The sequence below is a fragment of the Macrotis lagotis genome, chromosome 1 (assembly GCF_037893015.1).
Source record: "Macrotis lagotis isolate mMagLag1 chromosome 1, bilby.v1.9.chrom.fasta, whole genome shotgun sequence".
NCBI lineage: Eukaryota > Metazoa > Chordata > Mammalia > Peramelemorphia > Peramelidae > Macrotis > Macrotis lagotis.
In genome coordinates this window covers 688,880,848-688,896,317 of record NC_133658.1, presented here as the reverse complement: position 1 = coordinate 688,896,317, position 15,470 = coordinate 688,880,848, and the positions used below count along the sequence as shown (strand labels likewise).

The window sequence follows — 15,470 nt, the reverse complement described above, 5'->3', positions numbered from 1 at the left end:
GATATAATCGAAGTTCAATATAGATGGTTAAATGCACAAAATAATAACATAATACCAATCAGTAAGTATTTATGAATCACCTATAATGTGCCAGGCATTATTATACTGGCACTAGAGCTAAAACTATAAAAGGATACAAAAATATAAAAAAACAAGTCCTACTGCCCAAGAACTTATGTTCTAAAGAGGCAGACTGCTAGTGGATGTAAATATGTAAGTAGACAGAGAATAAATATAAGGAAAATAAATAAAAAGTAATTATTACATTTAAATAGCACTTTAAAGTTTACAAAGTACTTTACAAATATTACCTCATTTTATCCTTATAGCAACCTTGTAAGGTGGGTGATATTTTTGTGGCCCATTTTACAGCTAAGACAGGTAGAGGTCAAGTGTATTGCCCACAGGTACACAGCTAGTAATTGTCTGAGGCAAGATTTAGAGACAGGTGTCCTGACTCTGGGTCCAACAGTTTCGATTGTACCACCACAGGCCATTTTAGTTGAATACAAGGGAGTTTGGGAAGAAAAAGCATTAACTGGTTGGGGAATCAGAAAAGTTTTTCAGGCAGAAAGTGGTTCTTGAGATGCATCTTGAAGGAAGAAAGAGATTCTATGAGGTAGAGATCAAGAAGCATGACTTTCCTACATTCCAGCATTCCTATCTTGGCAATTGGCCAATGGGAGATAATGGATTATCATGAGAGAGAAGGAGGTGGTCAGTGTTCCTAGGTCATAGAGCACAGGTGAAATATTATTTAGTGGGACTAAAAATATAGATTGGGCTTCATCTATTGAAGAATACCTCTTAAAAATATGGTAAATGAAAGAGATAAATTACTATTATCCTGGAAGAAATTATGGAGATGGAGAAACCTAAGCAGACTGTATAAATTGATGCAGAGTGAAGTGAGAACAATTTATTCAATAAAAAAAAATAAAGAAAAACTAAAGAAGAATTCAATGACTAACCATGCTTCCAGTGGATTCATGATGAAGAATGTTATGCATTTCCTAAAAGAGAAATGATGGACTTAGGGTAAGATTGAAACTTTTTTTTACATAGCCAACATGGGAATTTATTTTGCTTTACTGTAGATATATGTGTGTTTGTGGGTGTGTCCTCATCATACTCTCCCCATTTCAGTGATTTTTGAAACCCTGTTGTCATTTTAAAAAAATTCACCATCTCCCACTATCTGTTCCTTTTCACCCAACCTCCTCAACTCTAGCCCCAAATGTTTTATTCCAGTTCTGCCTATACCCTTCCATTGTGTTATCTGGAATACATGTTTCATAGTTAACAAATTTGCTTTTCTTTTCCCACTCCCGCAATCTTCTAGTTCTTGCTGAGACCTGACTCTTTTTTTGATGTCATTACCTGGCCACCCTTTTCAATATACATAACACTTTCACTTAGATCAGGGGTGGGAAAACTTTTTTCTGCCAAGGGTCATTTGGATATTTATAACATCATTCACCAGCTATATTTGATCAAACATTTAATTAATTCCTTCATTTAAAAAGCTACTAGATTCATTGGATTTCAAGTCCCAGTTGTGGTTGCCATGGTAGCACCAGAATAAATGGTCTGCAGTTCAGGCCTGATGTTTCCCACCCCTGATTTAGATCATTCAACTCAGTAGCCATAGTGAGGAACTTGGGATTACTCCTCACCATTGCCACTTCCATTTCTTCCATTACCAACATCACTGAGTTACTTCTATTTCTTTAAGACTCATTCAAACTAAGTTTATCACTCAATTAAGACAGTGAAGTTTGCCACATCAATTGACCCTTCCTTTCAAGAAATATTTCTGTCTCATGTGATGCTGTTTGATAGCATTTTACCTACATAGTGAGGGTGTGCAGATGTCCAGAAAGACAAGTACCCTCTTGTATGAGAACTGCCAACTGCATTTTCAGGACTGCTTTCTTTCTTAGTGTCTGTCCACCTGACACCTAACTCTGACCTGTGATTCCAAGAAGCTATAGCCTGTAGAGGGGTCAAATACCAGTATACTATTTTGGCTAAACTAGATTGAGGGTTACCAATGGAACTCAAACCTATTGATGAGTTAGAGATTTACATGCCCCAAGCATGTAAAGACTTCCACCAGTGGAATAGAAATTTGTTGCAACAGATCATGAGAGCAGAAGAAGCAGGCACTGTGATTAAATTTTGAAGATGCCAAGATCATCCACTGTATCCCAAGTCATCACTAGTTGTCTTGACTTTTGTCTTGCCATTAGACTGTAATGATTCTGGAAGAGAGAAAATGAGGCCAAGAACTTCATGCAACTCTCCTCACTTAAATTCAATTTGTGGATGAATCAAAAGACATCACATATCATTTTACCCTTTTTACCTATCTCAAAATCCTGTGGTAATGGGCAAATGATGAAGCAGCAGGTGCAGATACACTGGGAGCTGCACACAGGTGACCCAGGTCATAGGGTTATCTTCTTACTGGATTGAAGCCGCAGGAAAGGAAGAGTAAAACCAAGAGTGAGTATTCTCACGGAAACCTAAAGGAGAGACTATCAAGGAGAAATTAAGTGTCAAAAAACAGTAGAAAAGATAACCAAATTTAATCATTTAAGAAGCCATTGGTAAAGATAGTAGTTTCAGCGGAGTGATGCAAGTCTGCAAAGGACTGAAAAATAAATGGAGAAGAGGAAAAGGAATGCAATGAGTGAAATTTTTTTCTAGAAGTTTCAGAAAAGGGAGATGAAATAGAAGATAATATGTTGAGGAAATGAAATGATGCAATCTAATGAATTTTTTTTAGTTAGGGGAGATATCATGTTTAGTGGTAGTAGAGAAGGAACTAGTAGAGAGGGAATGTTTGATAGGCAGATGGATATATATTTATCTACATTGATAAATTTCTATATAACTGGCATTTATAGCATATTAAAAGTTGTAGAACACTTTACATACATCATCACATTTGAGACTCATTTAAACTCTCTGAAGCAAGGACTCCAAGTATTACTACTCTCAATTTATACATGAGGAAATTGAGATTGACAGAGGTTAAATGACTTGCCCAGGGCTACTCAGGTCTTATTCATCTCAAAACTAGCACTCCATCTATATTGTATATGATGACCCTAAAGATGCTTATCAGACCATCCTGATCTTTTCTCTTAGAGAGAAATTCAGAGTTTGAAATATCCTCCTGCTCTTAATTTATAGCATATTGGTAAAATTCCATAGTAGGTCCAAATCCTCTTTTTCCCCAAAGACAACTTTCAACTTGATCGGCTCCATGTCTGGAACTCTACCCTCTTACTTCCATTTTTTAGGTTTCCTGGTTTCCTTCAAATCTCAGCTCAAATTTCAACTTTCTCCAAGAAAACTTTTCCAGATCTGCAACCCCTCTGCTGTTAATATCTTTACTTCCAGTTGAGCTTTTATCCACTGTTTTTATACAGACATCATTATTTACATGCAGTCTCTCCATTGGAACTCAGTATACATTTAGTAAATACTTTGTTCTCAAAACAGTTGCCACAACTGTTTTGGTATCTCCTACCCTGAGGCTTGGGTTTCAGGTGAATACACCAGCTGTCTTTAGATCTCACAATGGAAACAAGAAACAAAGAGGAGACAATCATATTCCAGATTCAGACTTGCCTAAGAGGCTATAAACTTCCCTCTAGACAGCTTAAAGAATCATCCTTGTACTTTGAAGGGAGCAAGAAGGGGAGACCTATGGGTAGGAATCATTCCTTTATTATATCTATGAAGTCCCAGCTCATCAGTCAATTAAAAGTCCTCATCACCATGATTATTCATGGTTGACAAAAAACTGTCAGAGGCTATCTATACATATTTCGAACAGAGGGAGGAGGAAGTACTCCTTTCTTGCATGGCAAAAGCTGGTCCAATCTTGGTTTACATGGGTTTGCCTGGAACACAACTGACCATGCTATAATTGGGAGGTCTGATGAGGAACCCTTCAAAGATACTACATTTAAAATCAGAAGTGTTGGATTCAATTATCTTTAAACTCTTATCCATCTCAACATCTAATACTATAATATAGTTTTCTCATGGAATAAGCATTGTATTAAATTTTGTCTTCACCCCACTGCAGGTTGCATAACTGGCACCCATCACATATTCTGCATCACCTCAAGTAAATGGACTACCTAGCATTGGAAATTGAATGAAATAAAGGAATTGTAAAGAGCATCCAAAATCATTTATTTCATGTTTTACAGTATAGTGGGCACCGTGAAGTATAAAAGATACAATGCTACCTTTGCAATGTTTACAATCTAAGTAAGGAGAGTAGTTCTTCATATCCTCTAAGCACATACTATATATTATAAATGGTTGTTGCTTTTCAGGTATCAAGTAACAAACATAATGCTACCTTGCCAACCCCTGTTTTATTGTAAGCAATAGCTTTGACCCAGCCCATCTCCATTCCACAAAACTGCTCTCTCAACACAAACCAATCTATTTACCCTTTAAGTGAATCAGAAGAGAGGGAACAATAGCTTATGTGTATGTGTGGGTGGGTGGATATGTCACAAACTCATTATTTCCTTCTGACAAAGTACAAGTAAGAGTATCCATTGCCTTCTTTCATTATAGAATTAATCTCCTAAATGAAGCTTTTTGCCAGGATTAAAAAAAAAACCTATGTATATTGCCCATATAAAGAACAAAATTGGGACAAAAGCAAACAGGACAACAAATGACAGCATTCTTCATCCCAGTCCACTTGATGGAACCCTAAAATTCTTGATTGACCCAATTTAACTTTTTTTATTCTTAAAAAAGAATCCTGCCCTTAGTTATCCTAGTCTAGGAGTGACTCTATTTTGCTCAATTAAAAAGAAATATTGGTACATATTAGCGGCATCCAGGGCTGCAGTTGGATTGTAAATCTTACCCATGGATTATCTTCATGACTCAAAGAGGGAAGGGAGGACACATATACATGTTAAACCCATTCCCTAGCCCTTTCCCCTCTGCAGACACTTCAGTTGGCATCAGTTCATGGCTGAACAAATGACTCATGAATTCTAATTCATTCTTCTAGCCTCAGCTCTCTCCATTCATGCTGGGAGGCCAAATTACAGTATTTTCTTATTTTGTCTCTTTACTCTGTGTCTTATTTATCTCTGTTGTACTGCCGAGTTTCTGGCATTCTTTCAAAACCTTCCTCATTCCTACCTGCTATTTGTAATGTCGACAAAATCTTCAGTCTATTGTATTTGTTTCCTTTGACCTTCTGGAACATTTCTGTGAATTTTGTCTCCTTATCATCTCATCTGGGTTCATGAATCTGGAACTGAATTTTGGGATGCAACTTACCCCACTTTTATTTGTACTTTTTCTAAGCAACAAGTATTCACATCAGTTTTAAAAGGACATTTCTGCTTCCAGACATGTGAATACTAGCAGCAACAACTCTAACCACCCACTTGGGATGCTAGTTGAAACAGGTCCTAGTGGCTTCTGGTGAGTTATGGCTAATGTGTAAATTGACTGAGAGTCAGCCAACATCAAATCAAAATGGAACTAGTTTGAGCTCAAAAGTCCCTAACAAATGCTTTTCTCTGATATCTTTTGCTGCTTCCTCCTGACAGTTTCTAGTCTTTCTCTCCCTTGGCTTCTGAGAAGGAATCACTCCACCTTTCCCCCTTATTTTCATTTACGTAAAAGCTGACATCTTGCTGGGGTCATTGGCTTGAATCCATTTAAACTTGATTCATGGAATTGATAAAAGACACCAAGTACTACCTTGTGATATTTTTTAATTTGTGTCCATATTGTTCTTTACCTTGGTTTAATTCCTATTCTATACTTCATTGTGGTATGAAAGTGATCCTAGCATGTGAGGTTCAAATGAAAACCTATATGAGTAACATCTCCATCACACAGGGATGCAGCAACCTCAGAGTTCTCTCAGTCAATTAATGGCCACTCATAAGTTTATAGCAAAACATGGTCTCTGGGCTATATTTTAGAGCTACTCAACCTGAGTGGGTAAAGGTGTTACATACAGAAGGTGCTTTGCAGTACTTGAAGTGACTATGCTAGATTAATTAATTAAAGGATTAATTAATTAATGTAGCTAGATGGCACTGAAATTAGGAGGACCTGAGTTCAAATTCGACCTTAGAGAGATTCACTAGATGAGTAACCTTGGGCAAGTCATTTAGCCTTAATTGCCTCACATCCAGGGCTATTTTCAGTGTCCTGATTCATATCTGGAGAAAGTAAGGTTGGTGACTTAGCACAACACCCCATCACTCAAATCCAATTCACATGCATGTCATGGCATCACCACGCTGAGATCATGGTCTTCTTTGAGAACAAAAAACAAACATAATCAGTATCACTAATTAAAGCTAGCTTTTTAAGAGGAAGTATGATATAATGGGGGGAGGGAAGTGAAGAAAAGAATAATGAACTAACATTAAAGTTAGAATCAGGAAAGAGCTATGTTGGTAACTTGTCTTAGACACTTTATCTGCATGACTATGATGAACAAGTCACTGAAATTCTCTAGGCCTCCAAAGTTCATATGTATTTTCCCCATTTTACTGATGAGGAAGCTGAGGCTCAGTTACAACTCTTCCACATTTGTCCAACCCATGCAACTCTTGATGGCTCATCTCAAAGCAATAGTGTTGGTGCAATCCAACACCATCCCACAGAACCATGCACTCAACCCAAACCAACCTGCTGAGTAAGAGTAAAGCTCAGAATATCCATTGATTTCTTTTTCTCTAGAGCTGGTTCATTATCTTTTTCAGGGACAGAGAACCTATACATTCTTCCCTAAATTTAACAACTAAGCTGGGACTGACATACTGAGGTCCTTTCTCTTGTTATACCAACATTCTTGCAATGAAGTACCTGGGCTGCCCATCCATTAGTCATTCCTTGCTATTTCCATATAATCAGAGCATCTTCTTTTTCAATCACAGGCAGGCTGGAGACTCAAAGACTAGTGCTAATACAATCTTCATCTTCCTAATTCCTTCCTTATAATTTGTCAAAATGTACTCACACTCATCACATGTTGAATGGATGATAAAATATGTGATATTTATCTCATGTGGTTATAAGGAACAAATAAGATAAACTTTTAGCTTCAGAACTCCATCAAGATTGTTGGAACATCCTGTCCATGCAAAGTGCTTTATGAACTTTAAAGCATCATAGAAATGGTAGCTATTATTATCATTAGCGGGCTATACCAACAGAATCCAAATTCTGTTTTGTGCTTGAAGAGTTAATGGACACCAGCTCCACCATTCTTCCATACCTTTTAAATGACTGTGCACAATAAGGTCAAATCTCCTTACCCTAGACTACAAAAATCTGACCATTCTTATATTTTCCTGAAATTCTGTTATGTCAAATTTTGTTTGACATAAGTAGGTCCTTGGTTGGTATTTGAAAATTATAGAATCTGGAAAGGACCTTGGAAAGCAGTTCATCTTATCCCTTCATTTTACAGATAGATGGAATGATTTGTCCAAGATGACGTGGCTAAAAAGGAGCAGACTTGGGATGAGAAGTCAGGTCTCCTGACTCCTTCATATAGTGCTGACTCTCTAAGATATGTCGTCTCTCCTATTTTACTAAATGAGGATTTTCTGTGTGATGGCATTTGCTATCATGGAATTTGACCTACCATCCTCCCAGCATTTTATTCTTTTTTACATTATAAGTACAGTATCTTTGACTGGCCTCCTCTCCTTGAGTCTAATGATGCCCACAGGGATGTCATTTTCTCACTTCTTTTTTCCTATTATCACCTTAGCCAGCCTTTGCTGGTTCTCTTTGCAACTGCATATGCTACATCTTTGTGTGCCCTTCTATCCTGCAATCCTGATTTTATGACAAGTATTTATTTCTCTGTTTTCTGTATTTGCCTAGATGTATTCTGACCGAGCTGATGGTAAAACTCCCCCAGCTCAGCAGGAAACCGTTTCTCACAGCAATTACACCTGCTGTCTTCCTTTTCATTTTCCTTCAGCTCCTGATGAAATTGTATTTTCAGAAACCGTATGAATTCTTCCTCAGATTCTTACATAACTCTATGTATTTAGCCATCTCTTTTCCATCCTTCTATTTTGTTTGCTTGGACATTTTGCTCATTTTCTCTCATAATATCCTGCCTACTGCTTAATCTTCAGTTTCCCCTTCTACAGATTGTCATTTGTTCTCATGCTTTTAAAATGGGTGATGGAAGATTTATCTGGTGCCCATCTTGTAAGTTGCAGTTGGAAATCTGTGAAACTGCAGATTTTGAAGTTTTGAATATTCTTTTAGTTTTCTTTCAAATAAAACTTGCAAAATTATTCTTTGACTCAAGTGCCATAATGGAGTCAAGGAAGACTTCTCTTTAAAAGATGGCTCAACTAACTATGTTATTTGTATAACCTTAGATGCATCTATAGTCTCTCCAGGACTGAGTTTCCTCATTTATTAAAAAAAAAGAGTAGACTGGACTAAATGATGGCTAAAAGCTCTTCTAGCTATAAATTCTATGATACTGACTTTAAAAATAGTGTATCTTAGAGAGCACCTGATTCCTATAAAAAGAGTTTTCAAAAAAAGTTTTCATAGAGACTTGAAGACTAGTGCCAATATAATCTCTAGTACTCAATACTTATGAAGTCAATCAATCAACACTTTGATTAAATCAAATCAATATTTCCTTCCTCTTCCAACCTAGGATATACCCAGAGAACCAATCTGAATTCATGTTCTCTGAAACCTACATATCTACAATATCTTCATATCTGCAATAGTGCACAAACAAGATATAATGGCTGCTCTATTGTTCCTCTCTGTACCCATCCTCTTCTTTTTTTAAAATAATTTTTTCGGGGCAGCTAGGTGGCACAGTAGATAGAGCAACGACCCTGGAGTCAGGAGTACCTGAGTTCAAATGCAGCCTCAGACACTTAATAATTACCTAGCTGTGTGGTCTTGGGTAAGCCACTTAACCCCATTGCCTAGCAAAAAAAAAAAAATTCTACCCTCTTCTTTTTATATATTTTTCTCTTTTGGGGATCTTAAAACTCCCAGATGTTCAATGACCTTTTCTATACAAATAACTCTCAGAGCATTTACTAAGCCAAGAATGATGATGAGTGATGAGAATATAATGAAAAGCAAAAATTAGTCCCTGCTCTCAAGGAGTTTACAGTCTAATTGGGGAGACAACTTGCAAACAATTAAGTACAAACTATATCCAGGATAAATTGGATATAATCCCAGAGAGAAGACAGTAAAATTAAGGAAGAATGGAAAAGGTTTATTGCAGAAGGTGGAACTTTAGCTAGACTTTAGCCAGGGATGTTCCATTCCTGGATTCCATCATCTGCCTGGTGGGGATATCTACACTTAGATACCAAATAGGGATCTCAGATTCTACATGATTGCATGAGATAAGAACTCATGATCTTTCCATTCCTTCTAGCTTTATTATTCCTGTTGAAGACTCCACCATCATTCCAGTTTCCAAGTTTTGTGACTTTTGAGTGATCATCAACCATTCCTTCTCCTTTACTCACCATATCCAATCTTTATCAAGTCTTCTTGATTCAACCTTCAAAATATATCACACCTCTCTTCATCTGACCAGTCATACAAACCACCTTCCAAGAGCCATCCTAATCACCATTCCCTAGGACTTATGAAATATCCTCCTGATCTATCACCTTGCTTCCAGTCTCTCCTTCACTAATCCATTCTACACAGAGCTTCCAAATTGATATTACTTTACCCCAGGTCTGGTTCTGTCACTCCCATGCTCTAGAAGTTTCATTAGCTCCCTATTCCATCAATGATGATCCACAGACTACCCCGTTTTGGCATTTGGAGTCATCCACAATCTGAATCCTGACTGTCTTTCCAGACTTGTTTCACTTCTCTTCTGCCACCACTCTGTGTTTCAATCAAACTGGATGTCTTAACTATCCCCTATATACAATGGTTCATTTACTTTGTTCAGGCTGGTCTCTGCCTGGAATATATTCTCTCCACCTCTTTGAATTCCTACCTCCCTTCCAGGCTTAGCTCTTATATTGGACCTTTCCTGAATCTCCTAAATGTTAATGCTCTTTTTCCCAAAAAAAAATTTGTTACATTTATTTTGTACATATTTACTGTTTACTTATATGTATTCATTCTATTCCCTTCCTACCCCTTCCAGGAGACTATAAGCTCCTTGAAAGCAAGGACTGTCTTGTCTTTGTGCACCTTATACCTAACAACTATAACTTGCATACAATGTTGTTGTTCAGTCGTTTTTTTGGTCATGTCTAACTCTGCGATTCCATTTGGGGTTTTCTTGGTAAACATCTTAGAGAGGTTTTGCCATTTTTCCTTCTCCAGTTCATTTTGCTGGTTAGGAAACTGAGGCAAACAGGGTTAAGTGACTTTCCCATGTCTACATAGTAAGTGTCTGAGGCTGCACTTGAACCCAGGAAAATGAGTCTTCCTGACTCCAGGTCCAGCATTCTATCCTCTGTACCACCTAACTACTCTTTCATATGGTAGATAGGCACTTATTAGATGATTGTTGAATTCAATTAGTCAACAAGCATTTTTTAAATAGTTCTTATATACTAAATGGAATGCTAAGCACTGGGGACACAAATAGAAGAAAAAGACTGTCCCTGCCCTCAAAGGAGGGAAGGAGGGATGTTCAAGGGAGTGTAAATGGCTAAGTCCAAAGATAGAAGATGGCTTGTCTGGGTCTTTCCCAACAATGGTTTTTCTGGGTTTCTCCAGTGAGCATGTTCAGGAGGCAGTTGAGGAATTGTAGCCTAGTGAATTAGATTTCTAAAATAAACATTTGTAAAATGATTAAAAAGTTTAAATAAGTAATCATGGTAAGATTGATTTCAGCCCATCTCTACTGACACAGTTGTTATCCTCCAAGCATGAATGTCCAACCTTTTAGTTCTTCTGGGTTATATTACCCAACAACACTTGTCAAGGGCTACATATAGAATTTAATATTTATCTGTGACTACAATAAAACCCATATTACCAAATAATATAATAAAATGTAATAAATTCACATGAATGGACTTTGAAGAACACATATAATCTGTGAACATAGGTTGAACATACCCACAGTGACATGATTCAGATAGGAAAGAAATATGTCTGCATGTTCTGAGCCATATGAATCAGGTCCATTTGATGGTGGATATGATCACCTGTCATTCAGTCCTAATCAGTACTGAAAATAATGAAAGAAGAACCATTCAAAACTAACAGAAATATCATATAAATCTATTTGTGATCCAAATATAAGTTTTCTAGAAATTATATTAAACAATACAAAAATCAAAAATTATTCAAAGGTATACTGAGACTTTGGGAACTTGTCTTTGATGTCCTCCAAAAAAAAAGACACAAAGAGGCCATAGAACAGGGTCCCATTTGGACAGGAGTTTATTTATTCTGATTTTATGAAATCAAAACCAACAGTACTAAAGGTTTTACATAGCCATGAATAGTTCCACAAGCTTGAACACAGCTGAAATCTATTTGCAGTCAGGGGTATTATGAAGAAACCCATATTCCTTTGCTTAAATCTTGCTATACTTTGCTCCATAGTTTTGAAATGTTTGGAAGAAAAACCTTCTGGGCCTTTTAAGAATACAGGTCATAAAAAAATAATATAGTATGAACTCAAGTGGAACCCACATGATATATGCTATACAGTATAATCCCTTTCCTCTACTCCCTTTTTGTTCTTGACTTCTGGTCTTGTTAATAATATAATATATAGAGATCAATAATATGTACATATACTGACATAGTTATATATGTATTTATTTGTGTATACATATATACACTTATACACATGCTTGTTGCATTCATATACACATGTTGTCTAAGGGAATAAGGAAGAAATTAAAGTCTTAAACTGTTATTTATTTTTGCATATCACATTGGGCTAGCTAAAGATGCTGGGGAATATCACCAGGAGCAAAGTGCCCAGATCAGACTGAACCTCACAGAACCTGGTTTTATGAGCTAGTTAGTGCTAATTTAAATTTACACTTCTTAGAGCATGCAATCAAAATTTATTAATTAATCTGTGCAAACAGTCCCTTCAAAAAACACATCATAAACCTCTGAGTCTCAGTTCTGGCAAGTGTTTTTCATAACATGTTGCTGACAAGGTTTCCTCTTTGCCGGGTCAAAGCTGCATTTCTTTCTCTGAGGAGGTAATCTGGCAAGTCTTCATCAATCAATCAGCACTGTACTCTAGCACACAAAAGTGTAGAGGAATAGAGGCTGTCCTAGTCCAGACCTAGGACTGATGGTTAGGGTCTATGAGTAGTCCTAAGTTTGTTATTTAGGAATTTCCTAAGTTGTTTACATAATTTGATTGGAAGTTCATTATATAAGCTACTGATAAAGTTGTTTATATTATGTTTCATTGATTGTTCTATCATAGATTCTACATAAGCTTATCAATTATTTAAGAGTACATGCATGCTGCTTGTTTCATACCATACAAGCACTTAAATTATTATTAAAAACCAATTTCCAGAAAAACAACATACTCAAATCACTTAATCACAAAATAGAGGTTTAGCATAGAATGGAGTTAGTTATACCAACTTGACAAATTTATTTCTACTCTTATTGAGATAATAAAACTTATTCTAAGTACCTACACCCTTTGCTGGACAAGTCTACAGCTCTCTTTTCCAGACTCCCATGATGCCTCATTTTCTATTTCTCTCAAATATAGATTAGTATGCTAAATTTTTCTTTATCTAGCAGTACAATATCCAATTGCAAAAAAAGAAAGAAAGAAAGAAAGAAAACGAGCAAAAAGAAGGAGGAAAGGAAACCTCTGGGGGTGTATGTTGCTGATTGGGTACAGCCAGCTGACAAAAGAACCTGGACTTTACTGTGGTTGTTTCTTCTAATCCCAAAGACAAAGGGAAACACCAACCCCCAGAGGACCTGGACAATTAAGAGCAGCTGACTTTTCCCCTACTCAAATAGTACATTCACTTTAGGAGTAGTGATGCTTATTTTAGCCAGCCCAATGCTCCAAGTTATTCTTGTTCTGCCTTAAGTGTACTTAAGTGTACTGTTCAACAGGTTGCAACTGCCGTACTAATGACCCTTTCTTATTTTTTGAAGATATGAACAGGGAAGAACAAATTCCATGCTTAGAATATGACTTTGCAAAATCCACATAGCTTCAGACTGGAGGCAAACCTTCCAATCTAGGACACAGTTTTCCATCTTCTTTATACCTGTGCTTTGTTCCAGAACTCTCTATGAATACATTCCAATCGCTTTCATGGAAGCTTTCCTAGAGTCTTGGTTCTAAAGCATCTCTTGCTGTTCTTTCTGGGATTTTTATATCTTGAAGGTCAGGGCTATGTTTGAAGAAGCATAAAATGAGTAGGCCTTAGGGATCATAGGATAATATATATATACATATATACATATATGTATATATATATATGGGGGTGTATTTTATATGTATATATACATACACACACACACACACATATATATGTGTATATATATACACATATATATGTGTATATATATATATATATATATATAGTTGCAGGAAATCTTTTTGGTCATTTCTAGGTCAGTCTGTCATTTTAAATCTGAGGAAACTGAACCCTCCCATCCTCCAACTCCCAGGCTATGAAGAGCCTTCTTGGGAAAAAAAATTAAAAACAGAGTTCATTAACAGGTAACTCTTGTTGAGGATAAGAAGCAAGTACCTGGCTTTTGATAAAGAGGTAATTAACATCTCTCCTGAATTGCAGTCAAGAACAGACTGGGTCAGATGGAACTGGGAGTTATGATTAGGTAACACCAAGAAAGAAAGATAACATCCCTGCTCTAGTTTCAAACAGGGAAAGTTTCACTGAGTAGAGTCTTTAACAGTTAAGAAATATCAAGTCAATAATTTGTTCTTGGGAGTTTATATTTCTTTTATCCTTGCTTTAACTATATTTTAACTTCAACATTATTTATAAATTAAAAAGTGAAAGCTAATATATAGGGTGACCCAAAAGTCTTAGTGGAGCTTTAGACTTTTAAAAATATAAAGGCTTTGAGGATCATGTGTATGTGTTGTGCACACACACACACACACACACACACACATATATTTGCTACTATATTTTGTAGCAAAAGTATAAAGGAGTGAACAGGTTGTTAGATCAGTAATTCTATCAAGTATCTGCATTCAAAGGAATTTTTACCATTAAGCCTGAGATTTTAAATTTGCACCAATATTCTGAAGAAGAGCATATACATATGTATACATATATATATGTGTGTGTATAATATATATACATATTTATACATATACATTTAGGGGAAGGTAAAAATGCCTCCCTGGAGAGATTGAGAGAAATAACAAAAAGAGCAATTTAAAGTAAGAGAAGGAAAAAGAAAGAGAAGAAAGTTTATACCCATATATTTAACATGTATCTGAAAGAATTAGAGAACTAGTCAATGAAATCTAAAAGTAACAAAATACCTAGCATTTCTGCAACAATTCAAGGTTTATGAAGCATTTACATACACACACAGATTTTATATACTATGCATATATATGTATACACACATATACATTCATATTGTGTATATATACATATATATGGAGAGAGAGAGAGAGAGAGAGAGAGAGAGAGAGAGAGAGAGAGAATCATCTTAGGTCCTGTTATGTCTCATTTTGCAGAATGGTAAACTATGATTGAGGACCAGGATCACAAAACTAGTAAATGTCTAAGGGAAGATTTGAACCCACATCTTTCTGACTTCAAATTCACCTCCTCAATGCACCACATCATATTGCTTCCATTAAAATAAACAAGATTGTAAGGTACAAACTTTATAGAATGGAGTTTTACAGGAACTGAATTGTGCTTGGAGCTGGGAGGAGCTTGAAGGAGAGTAGTTTGTTGGCTGTATGTATGAAATATGATACAGATAATTTGCCTTGAGTTAAAAGTACAAAGACACTGAGATGGAAATGAGAACAGTTTGGGTTTTTTTAAATCAAACAGCAAAAAGATTCTGGGAATTGTAGCAGATAAGTTGAGTAAATTTGCAGTCTTAAACACTAGGATGAAGAATCTGAATTTAATACCACAATATTATAGGATTTAAAGCTGCAAAGTAGTTAAGAAATCATTGTGTCCCAGTCTCTCAGTTTACCAATGAGTAAATTGAGACTCAAGCAGGTTAAGTGACTTACCCAAAGTCACACAGGTGGCAGAGCCAGAATTCAAATTCAGATCTTGTGACTCTAAATACAATTGTTTTTTCCCATATTATACCCCCTTTTTTCCCCTTCCAGCTCTAAGAATCTATGTGATTCTTCTAATTCTATAATTTAATTCAATTAAGCAAGAGAGTACTATTATGAATTCTTGATATGATGAAAGGGGTATTTTGAAAAG

The 15,470-nt window shown here is 36.2% G+C and overlaps 1 long non-coding RNA gene across 1 annotated transcript in view; it reads left to right on the top strand.

Moving 5' to 3' along the window:
* Positions 1 to 745: 745 nt before the first annotated feature.
* LOC141523250 (uncharacterized) overlaps positions 746 to 15,470 on the top strand; it is a 50,721-nt gene continuing 35,996 nt past the window's right edge. The window contains exon 1 of the long non-coding RNA XR_012478438.1: positions 746 to 1,038. This is a non-coding gene — a long non-coding RNA (uncharacterized LOC141523250). The remainder of the gene's footprint in view (positions 1,039 to 15,470) is intronic.